The 16,203-nt window shown below is 42.1% G+C and overlaps 1 non-coding gene across 1 annotated transcript; it reads right to left on the bottom strand.

Annotated features, from left to right (window-relative positions):
- Nucleotides 1-3,457: 3,457 nt before the first annotated feature.
- On the bottom strand, nucleotides 3,458-3,539 carry trnas-uga (transfer RNA serine (anticodon UGA)). The gene has a single exon. It is a non-coding gene; the product is annotated as a tRNA-Ser (tRNA).
- Nucleotides 3,540-16,203: the final 12,664 nt, after the last annotated feature.

Consider the following 16,203-nt stretch of genomic DNA (forward strand, 5'->3'; position numbering starts at 1 on the left):
GCAGTGTGGAGGATCTGAACGATCTTGGGTCAGTGTCGATAGGATATTCAAAGCTGCTACACAGGTTGACAGTGTTGTTAAGAAGGTGTATGGTGTGTTGGCCTTTATCAACTGTGGGATTGAGTTCAAGAGCCGAGAGGTAATGTTATGCTATATAACACCTTGATCAGACCCCACTTGGAGTACTGTGTTCAGTTCTAGTAACCTCACTACAGGAAGGATGTGGATACTATAGAGAGAGTGCAGAAGAGATTTACAAGGATGTTGCCCGGATTGGAGGGTGTACTTTATGAGAATAGGTTGAGTGAACTCGGCATTTTCTCCTTGCAGCGACGGAGGATGAGAGGTGACCTGATGGAGGTGTATAAGACGATGAGAGCCATTGATCATGTGGATAGCTTTTTCCCAGGGCTGAAATGGCTGACACGAGGGGCACAGTTTTAAGCTGCTTGGAAATAGGTACCGAGGGGATGTCAGGGGTAAGTTTTTCACACAGAGAGTGGTGGGTGTGTGGAATGCACTGCCAGTGGAGGTGGTAGAAGCAGATACAATGTCTGTTAAGAGACTCTTAGATAAACTTAGAAAAATAGAGGGCTATGCGCGAGGGAAATTCTAGGCGGTTTCTAGAGTAGGTTACATGGTCAGCATAACATTGTGAGCCGAAGGGCCTGTATTTTGCTGTAAATTTCTATGTTCTATGTTCTTTTCTGAAGACAGATGACCAGCACATTCCCCTCCACCGTCACATTCCTGAACGGTTCATAAACCCATCAACACCAGCTCATTATTTTGCTCTCTTTTTACACTACTTTTCAATATTTTTATATTTTCTCGTTGCAGCCTAGTTTGACACCGACTTTCGCTGATTTGATCTGCGTGGACCATGGTTGCATACCCCAAGGGGCAGGTGTAAATGGGAGATAAATTTCTTTCTTCTTCTTCTGAAGCCTGTCACCCTTACTGGGGCTTAGGCTGCTGGGAGCAGCTTGCCAGAGTCCTTTGTCCTGGGCCAAGGGTTGATCAGACCTGTGGTTTCTGCTTTCAGTACACCACTTTTTATGCCTTCTGAGTGGAGATCCTTCCTCTCCCAGGGAGCTCAGTAGCTCTGGGTTGTGACGGGGTGGGGTTGCAGGCCCCACGTCCAACCCTCCACCTTTCGCAGCTGGTCTTGGGACCGTCCATGTCAGAGTCATAGATTTCCACAGCAACAGAACCTGAAGCGGGTGTTGGACAGCTACTCACGAGTGACGGAGTTGAGGTTTTCAATGAAGTCAGTTTGTTGTGTCTGGATCTGCTCCCTGCCTTTTCCATGGAGCTGTCACATAGGAAAGATCCGGCCTTCAGCTGGAGCCTGGGATGAGGATCATGGTTGTCACTGACATATGTCCTGAAATGTGTTCTCTGTTTTGCAGCCAGGCTTTGGACTGTCCATGGCAGTGTTTCCCTTGGACATATGTCCTGAAATGTGTTGCAGCACAGTGTAATACATAAAGATACGACAAGTTACAATAACAAATATTTTAAAATAAATAAGCAGTTCAAAAAGGAGCAGAATAGTGCGGTTGATTGTCCATTCAGAAATCTGATGGTGGAGGGGATAAAGCTGTTGCTGAAACATTGAGTGAGTGTCTTCAGGCTCCTGTACCTCCTCCGTGATGTAGCGATGAGAAGACAGTGTGTCCTGGGTGGTGAGGAACCTTGATGATGGATGTGCCTTCTCGAGACATCGCCTTTTGAAGGCGTCCCCAGTATTGGGGAGGCCAGTGCCCGTGACAGAACTGGCTGAGCTTACAACTTTCTGAAACTTTTCCAGTCCTGTACGGTGGCCTCTCCACATGAGACGGGGATACAACCTGTCAGAATGCTCTCCACAATACATCTGTAGAAATCTGTGAGTGTCTTTGGTGACATACCAACACTCCCCAAACTCTTAATGGAGTGTAGCCATCTTTGTGTCCTCTTTGTAATTGCATCAACATGTTGGGCTCAGGATTGATCTTCAGAGTTGTTGACGTCCAGGAACTTGTAGGTGTGGATCTGCGAGCCGTTAACATGGGCGAACCTATTTGCAGTCTGAACTAATCCCCTTTGCTTCGAGTCAGGTCGTATCCTTCGACGGAGTCTGGGAACAGGATTCAGTACAGTGTTGAGCTGACTAACTGGTGACTGCCTGAGAAGTGATTGTCCAGAGGAGGTTCATGAGAATGATTCTGGGAATGAAAGGGTTAATGTATGTGGAGTGTTTGATGTCTCTGGCCCTGTACTCACTGGAGATTAGAAGACTGGTGGGGGGGGGGGAGGATCTTATTGAAGACAGATTGGGGGAGGGGGAATCAGATTGATTGAAAGACCTTGATCGAGTGGATGCGAAGAGTATGTTTTCTATAGTGGGGCAGTCTAGGACCAGCAGGCACAGGCTCAGAATAGATGGGCATTCATTTGGAAGACATAAGGATAAATTTCTTCAGCCAGAGGTTGATGAATCTGTGGAATTCATTGCCACAGATGGCTGTGGATGCCAAGTCATTGGGTATATTTAAAGCAGAGATTGATGGGTCTTAATAGACAGGGTGTCAAAGGTTTACAGGGAGAAGACAGGCAAATGGGGTTGAAAGGGGTAAATCATCAGCCACAATGGAACAGTGATCTGACCCAATGGGCTGAATGGCCTAATTCTGCCCCAATGTCTGGTGGAGATTCTGCAGATGCTGAAATCATAGACTTATAGAATCATGGAACATAGAAATCTACAGCACATTACAGGCCCTTCGGCCCACAATGTTGTGGCGACCAGGTAATCCACTCTGGAAGCTGCCTAGACTTTCCCCACCGCATAGCCTTCTATTTTTCTAAACTCCATGTACCTATCTAAGAGTACTTACTTCCAAGCACCTTAACACTATGCCCCTTCACTCTAGCCATTCCAGCCCTGGGAAAAAGCCTCTGACTACCCACACGATCAATGCCTCTCATCATCTTATACACCTTTATCAGGTCACCTCTCATCCTCTGTTGCTCCAAGGGGAAAAAGCCAAGTTCACTCAACCTGTTTTCATAAGGCGTGCTCCCCAATCCACGCAACATCCTTGTAAATCTCCTCTGGACAATCTCTATAGTATCAGAGGTGCACTTTTAACTTTATACGGTACATGCAGGAAAGGGTAGCTTGCGTGGATCCCAGGCTGCCCTTTGCTTGTCGACTCCACTCTGACGGGCTTGATCCCTCTGACTGACGGAGCTGAGATTAGTGTGGGTACCGTCGCCAAACTGCTCCTCAGAATATGTCCCTCTTCCAGGTGGGAAACCTTGAGCCACATGCTCAAAATGCTGACGGTCAGGGAACATCTATTGAAGGAAATACAGAGTCGATGATTTTTTTTTTGAAATAATAATGGCTTCAAATAATAAGATTAATTGAAGAGGTGGGTAAAGTGCCGGCGTCCGGGCAAAAGGCTATCGCTGCGAGCAGGGTTCGAACCTGCGCGGGGAGACCCCATTGGATTTCAAGTCCAACGCCTTAACCACTCGGCCATCACAGCACAGCAACTGCTTCGGGCAGCTGGCTTTACAACCAATCACCGAACCGTGATGTGGATGTGGGCGGGACACAGGTCATGTGGCCGGGGAGGGAGGCGAGGCTGGAATGGTGATTGATATGCAGCCAACCCAATCCTGGATCCGGAGCCGGCAGCGGGGAGATGGGCGGAGCCAGAGACCTTGAGTGACAGCTAGGATCTGCGTCGAGCGTGAAAGGGAACGTTGATTGACAAAGGATCCTGAAGCAGGATTGGATGGAATAAAGACTGGGCGGAGACAAAGCGGAGTAGCCAATGATAGTGGGTGGAGAGGCGGTCCCTAAAGCAAGGTGCTTGAACAAACTTTCACTTTTAGGTCGCAAACAGTAATCTGCCGAGGCTGGGAAAGCTGCGGGAAACTCAGCAGCAGGCAGCATCCGTGGAAAAACAGTACAGTCGAAACCCTTCGGCAGGACTTCCTGCCACATTGATGTGACAACTTGAATTAAAGTCGCAAGTAATTTTAAACTAGTTACAATCTAGTTGTAATTACTGATGGTCACACAAATACTTTCCAGTTCAGGTCTATTATCGGCTCCTTTCGGTCCTGTTGTTTTACGGCAGGAGTACTTTGCGATACATAAACAATGATTATATGTTACAACAAGAAACATAAATTATAAAAAAGTAGCGTAAAAAGGGAGCAAAATATTGAGGTGGTGTTCAGGATTCATTGTCCATTCAGAAATCTGATGGCAGAGGGGGAAAAGCTGTTCCTGAATCGCTGAGTAAACACAAACCACTCTGCAGATGCTGGGGTCAAAACAGCATTCACAACACGCTGGAGGAACTCAGCAGGTCGGGCAGCATCCGTGGAAACCATCAGTCAACGTTTCAGGCTGGAACCCTTCGTCAGAACTGTAGAGGGAAGGGGCAGAGGCCCTATAAAGAAGGTGGGGGAGGGTGGGGAGGAGAAGACTGCGCCTCCTTCTACTACCCTTTGTGTTTTCCCCTATTCCTTCTTCACCTTTCCTGCCTATCACCTCCCTGCTTCCCCTCCCCCACCCCTTTATCATTCCCCTTACTGGTTTTTCACCTGGAACCTACCGGCCTTCTCCTTCCCACCCTCCCCCACCTTCTTTATAGGGCCTCTGCCCCTTCCCTCTACAGTCCTGACGAAGGGTTCCGGCCCGAAACGTTGACTGATCGTTTCCACGGATGCTGCCCGACCTGCTGAGTTCCTCCAGCGTGTTGTGAGTGTTGCCTGAATCACTGAGTGTGTGTCTTCAGGCTCCTGTATCTCTCCAAGAAACTGCTTGTGGATTTCAGGAAGGGAAAGTCGAAGAAACACATAATAGCCGCCATTGAGGGATCAGCAGTGGAAAGGGTGAGCAGGTTCAACTTCCTGGGTGTCAACATCTCTGAGGCTCTATCCTGGGCCCAACATATTGATGAAATTGGATAGATGGCATTGGCAGTGGCTATAATTCATTAGGAGCTTGAGGAGATTTGTTATGACATCAAAGACTCTCACAATTTCAATAGATGTACAGTGGGGAGCATTCTAACTGGAGGCATCACCATCTGGTACGGAGAGGCCACTGCACAGGATCGGAAAAAGCTGCAGAAACCTGTAAACTTGGCCAGCTCCATCACGGGCACTGGCCTCCCCAGCACTGAGGTATGACGTCAAAAAGGCAGCACCTATTATGAAGGACCCCATCACCCAGGACGTGCCCTCTTCTCATGGCTACAAACAAGGAGGAGCTACAGGAGCCCGAAGACACACACTCAACAATTCAGGAACAGCTTCCGCCATCAGATTTTTGAATTGTTCGTGAGCACATGAACACCGTCACTGCTTTTTCTTCTTTTGCTCTCTTTTTGCACGACTTTTTTAATTTTATTTAACAAACTATAAATGGATGAGACTGGACAACATGGAATTAATGGAATACTAATTTAACAACAACCCGCATCAAGCGCAAGTGGGGACTCTGCCAATAATGAAGACCGTTGTCCGCAGGAACATCTGTGCTGAGCATGGATCAGACACTCCCAAGTCCAAACGGGAAACATCTGAGAAGGTGGTGAAAAATGACAGAGCTAAGATCCTGTGGGACTTCCCAATACAGACTGATAAGCAGGTACTGGCCAACCTCCCAGATCTAGTAATACTGGACAAGGAACAGAAGAAAGCAATAGGAATAGATGTGGCAATCCCGAATGTCAGGAACATCGGGAAGAAAGAATATGAGAAGCTGGAGAAATATCAGGGCTTGAAAGAGCAGATAGAAAGGATGTGGAAGGTTAAAGCCAGAGTAATCTCAGTGATGATATGAGCATTTGGAGCTGTGACAGTTGGACTGGGAGAGTGGCTCCAACAGATCCTGGGAACAACATCTGGGATCTCGGTGCAGAAGAGCACACTACTAGGAACAGCAAGGATACTGCGCAGAGCCCTCACTCCCAGGCCTCTGGGAGAGGAGCTGAGAATGAGAGAAAAATACACACACACCACCCATAAGGGGTGAGGGAAAAAATATACATGAATACGTGCGTGCGTACTGTACATCTTATTGTAATTTATAGTTTTTAAAATTACATATTGCAATCTACTGCTGCCACAAAACAATAAATTTGACAACATATGCCAGTGATATGAAACCTGATTCAGAATCTGCAGTCCACAGTGACTGTAATGACAGTCACAATCAGGTTTATTGTCACTGACGTACCTTCAGTAATTTGTTGCTTTGTGGCAGCAGTGTAATGCAATACATAAAAAGACATTGTGAGTTACTTAGGAGTTTGCAAAGATTTGACATGGCATCTAAAACTTTGACAAACTCCGGCAGATGTGCAGTGGGGAGTATATTGACAGGCTGAATCACAGCCTGGTGTGGGAACACCAGTGCCCTTGGGCAAAAAATACTACAAAAGGTAGTGGATACAGCCCATTCCATCACGGGCAAAACCCTCCCCACCATTGAGCATACCTCGAAAGAAGCTTCCATCATCCAGGACATGCTCTCCTCTCGCTGCTGCCATCAGGAAGGAGGTTCACGAACTTCAGGACTTACACCACCAGTTTCAGGAACCCTCAAACCCTCTTTTCAAAAAGCGGTATTTGGATTCCAGGACACGCTGCCTGAGGAGGAGCCAGAGACCCCTCACATCACCTGACAAGGACACATACTCGGACCCTGCACGAAGCATGTGCTCATCGATGGGATTCTTCTGGGTTGGTCGTGCATGCTCATGATGGGCCGAAGGGCCTGTTTCTCTGCTCTAGACTCTGCAATGCTGTCATGTGTTAGTGTGATGACGCGTGCAATTTATGTATTTACACATACAACCCATAATTAAATATGTAAATGAAAAGAATGCTTAATCAACCTCACTGCCTAGCTATAAGCTCCAACTCAATGGAGATCTAATCGCTGTGAAGGATTTCTTACTCTTGTGAGACACGGTCTTTGCTGAGAAAGGGGTGTCACTCTGCTTGGCAGGTGAGACTTGATCCTGTGAAGGCTCTGGGGCCTTCTGGTCGTGGTTGTACAAGTTGACTCAGACTTCAGGAAGTGGTTCTTTCCGCGGTAGCTACCTCTTCTTCTTCTTCCTTTTTCTTCTAGTGTGTGCATCTTGATCTTGGGAAATTGCAATTAGTTCTCTAATTAGTCCTTCTGTCGCTCCCTTTACAACCTGATCTCTCCTCTTCGCTTCCACATCCACAATGTCATCCAACAAATCTTCTATTTCTGTATCTCCATTCACTCCCTTCTTTTTACCCTTCCATTGTCACAAGGGGGTGTTGGGAGCGGACCCAAATGCAAGACACAGACACTGAAGTACTAGGAACAGGACAAGGTTTATCAAGAAAGCAAGGGGAGTCAGGAAGAAATGACACTGGACATGGACACAGGCCCTGGACGAGACAAGGACACCGGGCCTGGGCTAGGACTAAGACTAGGAAAGCGGGACCAGAACAAGGAACTTGGAACTAGGAGCCTGGGCTAGGACTCCTAGGCAGAGACTGGACAGGGACCCGGAACCTGGGTCTTGACTCAGGCTCGGACCCCGGATTTAGGCGAGGACAAAATGTGGCTACAGGACTGGACGTGGCTACAGGACAGGACGTGGCTACAGGGCTGGACGTGGAACTCCTGCACAGGACGAGGCACATGGACAGGACAAGGTTCCTGGATGTGGCTTGAACAGGACGAGGTTCTTGGAGGTGGCTTAGACTAGATGAGGGAACCTCCAGCACTGGGCTGGGCAAGGAAACTCCAGCACAGGACGTGGCTCTTGGACTAGGTTTGGCCCGGTTTTTGGACTCGGTTTGATTAAGCTCTTGGGTACTGAGCCGGGACCCTCCTTGGAGCCCAGGCCCAGAACCCTCCTAGGACGCAGGGCTGGGACCCTTTTCAGGACGCAGGGCCGAGGTGACTACCGAGGAAACCGGCAAGGAAACTGTCAGGGATTCAGATGGGGAGGGGAAGGGAACAGTCCAGCAGGGAATCCTTGGTTTGCAGAGGTATTTATGTGCCAGCCCAAAACGAGAATCAGGTGCCTCAATTAATGCACCCAGTGGAACAAGGGAAGACACGAAAACCCGGAATAATGATCGATGAACCGGACCGTGAACCGGAATGCGGATTTCACAGACCGGACCATGACATCCATTCATCCAGCATGGTATTTGCATCTACTTTTTCAAGCAGCTTTTTGTCTCCCACTTGAAGTTCATGCAATAACCATAATGCACACAGAGTAGATTCTGGCTCTTTATACTCACAAAAGCCAATTGCTTGCAACTAAGCCAAATTTCTCAAGTAACTGCCTGAATAACATATCAGAAGCTTTCTCAGATATTTTGCCTACAAAAACTGTTGTAGTCAGACCACTGCTTTTGTCACTTTCACAATTCCCCTGAGCAGCCTGGTCCTTCTTTGGTCCAATATGCTTTCCATCCAGAGGCACAGAGGTTGACACCAACACCAATTTGTCCTCTGTTGGGTAATGGTTCATGATGTCCAGCATGGAGACAGTTGTGGCATCATCCAGTACATTTATTTCATTTTTATTAATTATTATTAAAGATCCACAAAAAATACATCAATGTAATCAAGTGAATCTGTCAATATGTACAATGAAGAAGTAAATTGGCAAATAACTGATTAACAAAGCTAAGCAATATATCACTAATAATAAGAAAAAATAAAGTGATAAGAATTTTTGTTTTGAAAAGAAAGAAAGAAAAAAAAGAACCCCTACTAACTAAGAGAAAAAAAACCCTACTAACAAAAAAAAACCCGGAAAAAAAAAACCATTGGAGCTATATGTCATACAAAAGAAAAACATCAATCCACCAACTCAAATCCATTTAAACAAAAATTGGAAGGAAACCATGTTAATTAACTCAAATCAGATGATAGCAGACGGCAAATGAACCCCACCTTTTCTTGAAATCAAATTGAGGATCAAAAGTTCAACTTCTGATTTTCTCCAAACTAAGACATAGCATCACCTGAGAGAACCATTGTATCAAAGTAGGAGCAGAAGCATTTCAACAAAATAGCCCTTCTGGCCAATATTGTAATGAATGCAATTACATGTTGGTCTGATACAGAAAAACCATGAATATATTGAGGGATTATACCAAACAAAACTGTCAATTTATTAGGTTGTAAATTAATTTTTAGAACTTTAGAAATTGTAGAAAAAATAGATTTCCAAAAATGTTTCAACACAGAACACGACCAAAATGTGTGTCAATGTAGCTGTCTCAGTTTTACATCCATCACACTGACTATCAACATTAGGAAACATTTTAGACAGTCTCTCCTCTGTCAAATAGTAACAATGTACAATTTTAAATTGAATTAAAGAGTAACTGGCACAAATCGAAGAAGAGTTAACCAACTTCAAAATCCACAACCAATCCTCTGTTATCAAGGTCATGTTAAGCTCTCTCTCCCAATCTTTCTTAACCTTAAGTGAAGGGTAATTGTGCTGTTGTAACAATAAATTATAAATTTTCCCAATAAAACCTTTCACTAAAGGGCTCATTTTTAAAATAATATCTTAACAGGTCAGAATCTTGTATATATGGAAAATTACTTAAATATTCTTGTAAGAAGTGTCTGACCTGAAGATATTGCAGGAAATGTGAATACGAGAGAGAGTTACTAATTTCTCAAAAGACATCAATTGGCCGTCTTGGAACAGATTCATGAAGGAATAAACTCCTTTATTTCTCCAAAGAAGAAAGGTAGGATAACTTTCAGTTGGTTTGATTGCAGGGGATGTGGCATGCAAATGGTTAATGTGTCTCCAATCAAGTTGTTGGTATCTCAGCCAATCGCATCTCCACATGCTGGCCCTCCTGCCTTTACCACATACAAGATCAATGTGGCTTGTTGGTTGTTGTATTTCACAGTTATGACTGTCATCCCACAGTACTTACCTTTTCCCCAGACTTTTCATCAATAGCATGCAGATTAGTGCTCTTTTTGAAAATGCAACTTGACTTTTTATCCTTTTCTCTTTGTGTGCAGTCCATTTATTTTTGTCTGCCAGACACGCTCTTTGTATGTGTCCTACTTTGTTGCATTTTCTTCCAGTTTTTGTCTGTAAATCTGCATTTATTTGGTGTACATGAGCCCTACCACAATGGTAACACAATTTGTTTGGCCAAGCTGGTTTCTTTTCCAACACTGTAATTTTATTCTCGCTCACTTTCATTCCTAACTGGAACTCAAATGCATCTTTGTCTACAGTTTCCATTGAAACAGCGATTTCAACTACTCTTTTGAATGTAAGTTGTGCTTCAGTTAGGAGCTCTTTTTTAATGCTTTCTTGTAAGATTCCACAAACTCAATGCTCTGTTAGTGTATAAATAAAACCATTACTGAAATGACAATGGTCACACAATCTCTTCAATTCAGCCACATACACTGAAATGGACTCCCCTTCCTTTTGATTCCAGAATGAGAATCAGAATCAGGTTTATTATCACCGGCATGTGACATGAAATTTGTTAACTTAGCAGCAGCATTTCAATACAATACACAGTCTAGCAGAGAAAAAAATAATAAATAATAATATTACTAATAATAAACAAATAAATCAATTTAGTATGTTGAATAGATTTAGAAAATGTGCAAAAACAGAAATACTGTATATTTTAAAAAAAGTGAGGTAGTTTCCAAAGATTCAACGTCTATTTAGGAATCGGATGGCAGAGGGGAAGAAGCTGTTCCTGAATTGCTGAGTGTGTGCCTTCAGGCTTCTGTATCTCCTACCTGATGGTAACAGTGAGAAAAGGACATGCCCTGGATGCTGGAGGTGCTTAATAATGGACACTGCCTTTCTGAGACATTGCTCCCTAAAGATATCCTGGGTACTTTGTAGACTAGTGCCCAAGATGGAGCTGACTAAATTTATAACCTTCTGCAGCTTCTTTCGGTCCTGTACAGTAGCCCCCCCATACCAGACAGTGATGCAGCCTGTCAGAATGCTCTCCATGATACAACTATAGAAGTTTTTGAGTGTATTTGTTGGTATGCTGAATAAAATATAGTCCTGTCTTGTCTTCTTTATAACCACATCGATATGTTCGGACCGGGTTAGATCCTCAGAGATCTTGACACCCAGGAACTTGAAGCTGCTCACTCTCTCCACTTCTGATCCCTCTATGAGGATTGGTATGTGTTTCTATGTCTTACCCTTCCTGAAGTCCACAATCAGCTCTTTCGTCTTACTGACATTGAATGCCAGGTTGTTGCTACAACACCAGTCCACTAGTTGGCATATCTCACTCCTGTACGCCCTCTCTTATCCACCTGAGATTCTGCCAATGATGGTTGTATCGTCAGCAAATTTATAGTTAGTATTTGAGCAGTGCCTAGCCACACAATCATGTGTATATAGAGAGTAGAGCAATGGGCTAAGCACGCACCCCTGAAGTGCGCCAGTGTTGATCGTCAATGAGGAGGATATGTTATCATCAATCTGCACAGATTGTGGTCTTCCGGTTAGGAAGTCGAGGATCCAATTGCAGAGGGAGGTACAGAGGCCCAGGTTCTGCAACTTCTCAATCAGGATTGTGGGAAAGATGATATTGAATGCTGAGCTATAGTCAAGGAACAGCATCCTGACGTAGGTGTTTGTGTAGTCCAGTGGGTCTAAAGCCATGTGGAGAGCCATGGAGATTGCATCTGCCGTTGACCTATTGTGGCGATAGGCAAATTGCAATGGGTCCTTGCTGAGGCCTTATGAAACCTAAAGTATTCTGCAGTCAACAATGGCTTTGGTTCGAAATGTTCCTGCGTTGCTTTGACAATTTCAGCAAAACTTATTTTGGAGGACTTGATTGGAGCAGTTAAACTTTGAAGTTTACTGTGTGCCTTTAAACCCAAGGCACTTATTAACACTTACCTTTCATCGGCAATTTCTTTTTATTTGTAATTTATTTTTTATTGAATTTCATTATCAAACAAACATTTCCATAAAATGTATTTCAGATACTGTACATATATATCATATAATCATATCTGTCACAAATCTCCACATAATATTTATCTGAGGTATACACTTATAGAAAGGAGAGGAAAGAAAGAACAATCGAAAGAAGAAAACCATATACAGAGTAGGGAGTGATCGTTTTTTTTACATCATATTCATTGACTTGTGAGAATAAAATCAGGCCTTTGAGGTGTTATGTAGTTAAACCATTTTTTCCAGTATGAGTAAAATTGTTCCACCTTATGATTAACAGATGCTGTTATCTTCTCCATTTTGTAAATGTCCGTTGTAATTTCCATCCATACATTTAAAGTTGGGCTCTCCTGTGATAACCATTTCCTGGTAAGGATCTTTTTACCAGCCACCAGCAGTATATTCATTAAATATTTATCTCTTTTCAACCATTCTTGAGATATACACCAAAAATATATGGTCTTACTCTCTAAAGGTATTTCACATTTAAAGATATCTTGTAGGGCATTATGTATCCCACTCCAATAGTCTTCGATAACGGGGCATTCCCAGAAAATATGATAATGGTTTGCATTTTGATTTCCACAATTTCTCCAGCAAACAGGGGGGTTACTATCATAATAGGATTTCTGAGAGGGTGTAATAAAATATCTTATCAAGTTTTTCCATCTGAACTCACTCCATTTCTGTGAACTGGTACACTTCCATTGATATCTCCATATCATTATCCATTCTTCCTCAGATATAATTATCCCTCCTTCCTTCTCTCAGTTTGTTTTAACGTATGAAGTTGAATGTGTTTTAAGATTTGACAAACCCTTATAAACGCTTGAAATTATTCTACTACCATTGTCTGAATTATATGCTTTTCTAAATAGCTCTATCAAACATGTACTTGCCTTGGTTACATTTTTAACCGTCCTATTAACATATTGTCGCATCTGTAATTACCGGTAAAAGTCTTGTTTTTCTAATAAGTGTTTCTCTTTGAGCATTTCAAAACTGAACAGTGTTCCTTCTTTCATTATATTGCAAATAGCTGTTATTCCTTTAGCTGTCCAGTCCTTAAATCTAGCATCCAGTTTATTCGGCGTAAAATCCAAGTCATATGCACACCATTTAAGAATTACAATGTCTCTCTCCAGTTTATATTCTTTTATAATAATTTTCCATATTTTAAGAGTCCATTTCACCCACAGGTTGTCAATATTATTTATGTAACTTTGTAGGTTGTTATCAGCCAAAATTGCCTGTATGGGGATGGAAAGTATCCTCTCTTCAATGTTTTTCCATTGAGCGTCATATGATGGGTTGCACCAACATATCACAGCTCTCAACTGTGCTGCAAAATAATAATCTCTAAGAGAAGGTAGGCCCCATCCCCCCTTTTCCTTGGCTAATCACAAAGTTTTGAGAAGAACCCTAGGCCTTTTACCTTGCCATATATATCTTGATAGCATCTTGTTCCATTCATTGAATTGATTTTGGTTAATCTCTATTGGTAGGATCTGAAAGATATATAGTAGCCTGGCAGTATATTCATTTTAATAGATTCAATCCTTGAACTGAGACCAAGAAAAGGAATTAGGTTCCATCTTGTTATATCTTCCTTAATTTTTTATATATAGAGGCTGATAATTGCATTCTGATAATTTTGCCAAATCTTTCGGCATAATGATGCCCAAATATTTGACAGACTCTGTTTGCCACGCCCAAGGATATCTACTTTCAATTTCTCTTGGTGGGCTATAGTTATATGAAAGTAGTTGGGTTTTATCTATGTTGACCTTGTATCCTGATAATTGGCCATATTGTTCAAAGGATTGCATCAATTTAGGTAAAGAGTATATTGGTTGCCCAAGATAAATCAAAATGTCATCCGTGTAACAGGCCAATTTATGCTCTGTCCCTTTAATAGTAATTCTCCTGATATCTTCATTTTGTCTGATGTGTTGAGCTAATGGTTCCAGATATAATGCGAAGAGTAGCGGTAACCATGCACAACCCTGTCTCGTGCCCCTTTCTAAAACTATTAGATAAATATCCATTGATTTTAATCCTGGCAGTAGGATTGTCGTATAGTGCCTGTATAGTTTTAATAATTGTGTCATGTAGACCAAATTTATGTAAAACTCTGTAAAGAAAATTCCAATTAACTGAATCAAATGCCTTTTCAGTGTCCACACTTATCACTATTGCTTCAATTTCATTATTTTATATGATCCATAATGTGAAGTGTCCTTCGTATATTGTCCTGTGTTTTGCGTTGTTGTATAAATCCTGTCCGATCATTATGTATCAGTGTGGGTAGAAACTCTTCTAATCGTTTGGCCATGATGGAGGTAAATATTCTATAATCCACATTAAGAACAGATATTGGTCTAAATGACCCACATTCCATTTTTTCATTGCCTTCTTTCGGTATAGCTGAGATTATCGCCTCCTTCCAGCTGGGTGGCATTTGCGCCTTTCTTAGAGCCCAGTTCAGTGTGGGGAGTAAAATAGGAATTAACTCACTTCTAAATTCCTTATACCACTCTGCCGTATATCCATCTGATCCTGGTGACTTGCTTAATTTAAGGCTACTAATTGCAGTTTTTAGTTCAGCTTCAGTTATGTCAGCAGTCATCGTTCTATTTTCTTCTTCGCTTAAAGTGGGTAACTCTAAAGAATTCAGGAAGGTGTCAATTTGGGTTATGTTTCCCCCGAAGCTTTGGAATATCATCATCATCATCATCATCAGGTGCCGTGCCCAGTTTGAGCTTTGACTGCCATGGCCCACACACTCCTGTTTCCAGTCAAGTGGATCAATTCATTGGTATTCATTTCCAGTTCTCTGGCTACTGTCTCCATCATCATTTGTCTTTGCCTTCCTCTTGCTTTCTTCCCTTCAATCTTTCCCATAATTACCATGCATTCTAATTCCTCTTTCCTAATCACATGCTTTGGAATATAGAGTTTTGTAAAACATTTCAAAAGCTTCTTGAATTTCACTTAGCTTATTTTTATCACTTTTGTTCTTGGATCCCTAATTCTGTGAATTGTATTTTCTGTTATCTTTTTATTTTCAGTTTCCATGCCAGTATTTTCATAGATTTAGATCCACTTTCATAGTGTCTCTGTTTCAGAAACATTAAATTTTTTCTAATTTCTTGTGTAGCCAAACTATTAATTTCATTCCTAATTTTTAAAAATTTCCTCTAGTGTATCCTGTGCCAAACTCAATTTGTGTTTTTTTTCTAGTTCCTTCAGCTTATTTTGTAATTCCTCTAATGTTTTACTCATTTTTTTCTTATATGAAGATATCGCTATAATTTTCCCTCTTAAGACAGCCGTCAGAGTATGCCACAGAATGGGAGGTGAAATCTCTCCATTATCATTGAATTCTAAGTAAAGACCAATTTCTTTTTTAATTTGTTCCTTAAAATAGGGATCATTGAGTAGATTTGAATTTAGTTTCCAAATAGTATTCTTTGGTTGTAGGTCAAAATCAACAGATAAATATATAGGTGCATGGTCACTTACATCTATTGTCCCAACTCCACAGGTGTGTATTTTGTCTCTATCTTTTCCAAATGTTATAAAATAGTCTATTCTTGTATATACGGAATGGGGGGCAGAATATTGAGTGTAATCCCTTCTGTCAGGGAAAAGGTCCCTCCATATATCAATTAGACCAACATCCTCAAAAGAGTGTTAACTTTCTTATGTTTCATAAGTTTTTCTATTGGAAGAGCCTAACTTTGGTTGTAATTGTAAATTTAAGTCTTCCCCACATATCAAGAGACCTTCTGTTTCCGTTACCATAATATTAGTAATTTTCTGGAAGAAACTAATATCACTTCCTGGGGGTGTGTATAAATTCAATAAAGTAACTGGATTTCCATCTATATTCCCCCTTACCAGAAAATATCTGCCCCCCCATCTCCCATTTCGAATACTTTTTCAAAATTTAGCTTGCTTGAGATGAGAATAGCAACTCCTCTTCTATGTCCTGATTTATATGAGGAGAAAAACAAATTAGTGAAGCCCATTCTCTTTAATTTTCCATGCTCAATGTCACTTAAGTGAGTTTCTTGTAAATATACTACATGGACTTATTCTTTTTTCATTTTTGATAGAATTTTACTGCACTTAACTGGATTCAACAGCCCATTGACATTAAAAGAAATGAATTTTACTTTGT

Source organism: Mobula birostris, chromosome 7 (assembly GCF_030028105.1).
Source record: "Mobula birostris isolate sMobBir1 chromosome 7, sMobBir1.hap1, whole genome shotgun sequence".
In the NCBI taxonomy this organism is placed as follows: domain Eukaryota; kingdom Metazoa; phylum Chordata; class Chondrichthyes; order Myliobatiformes; family Myliobatidae; genus Mobula; species Mobula birostris.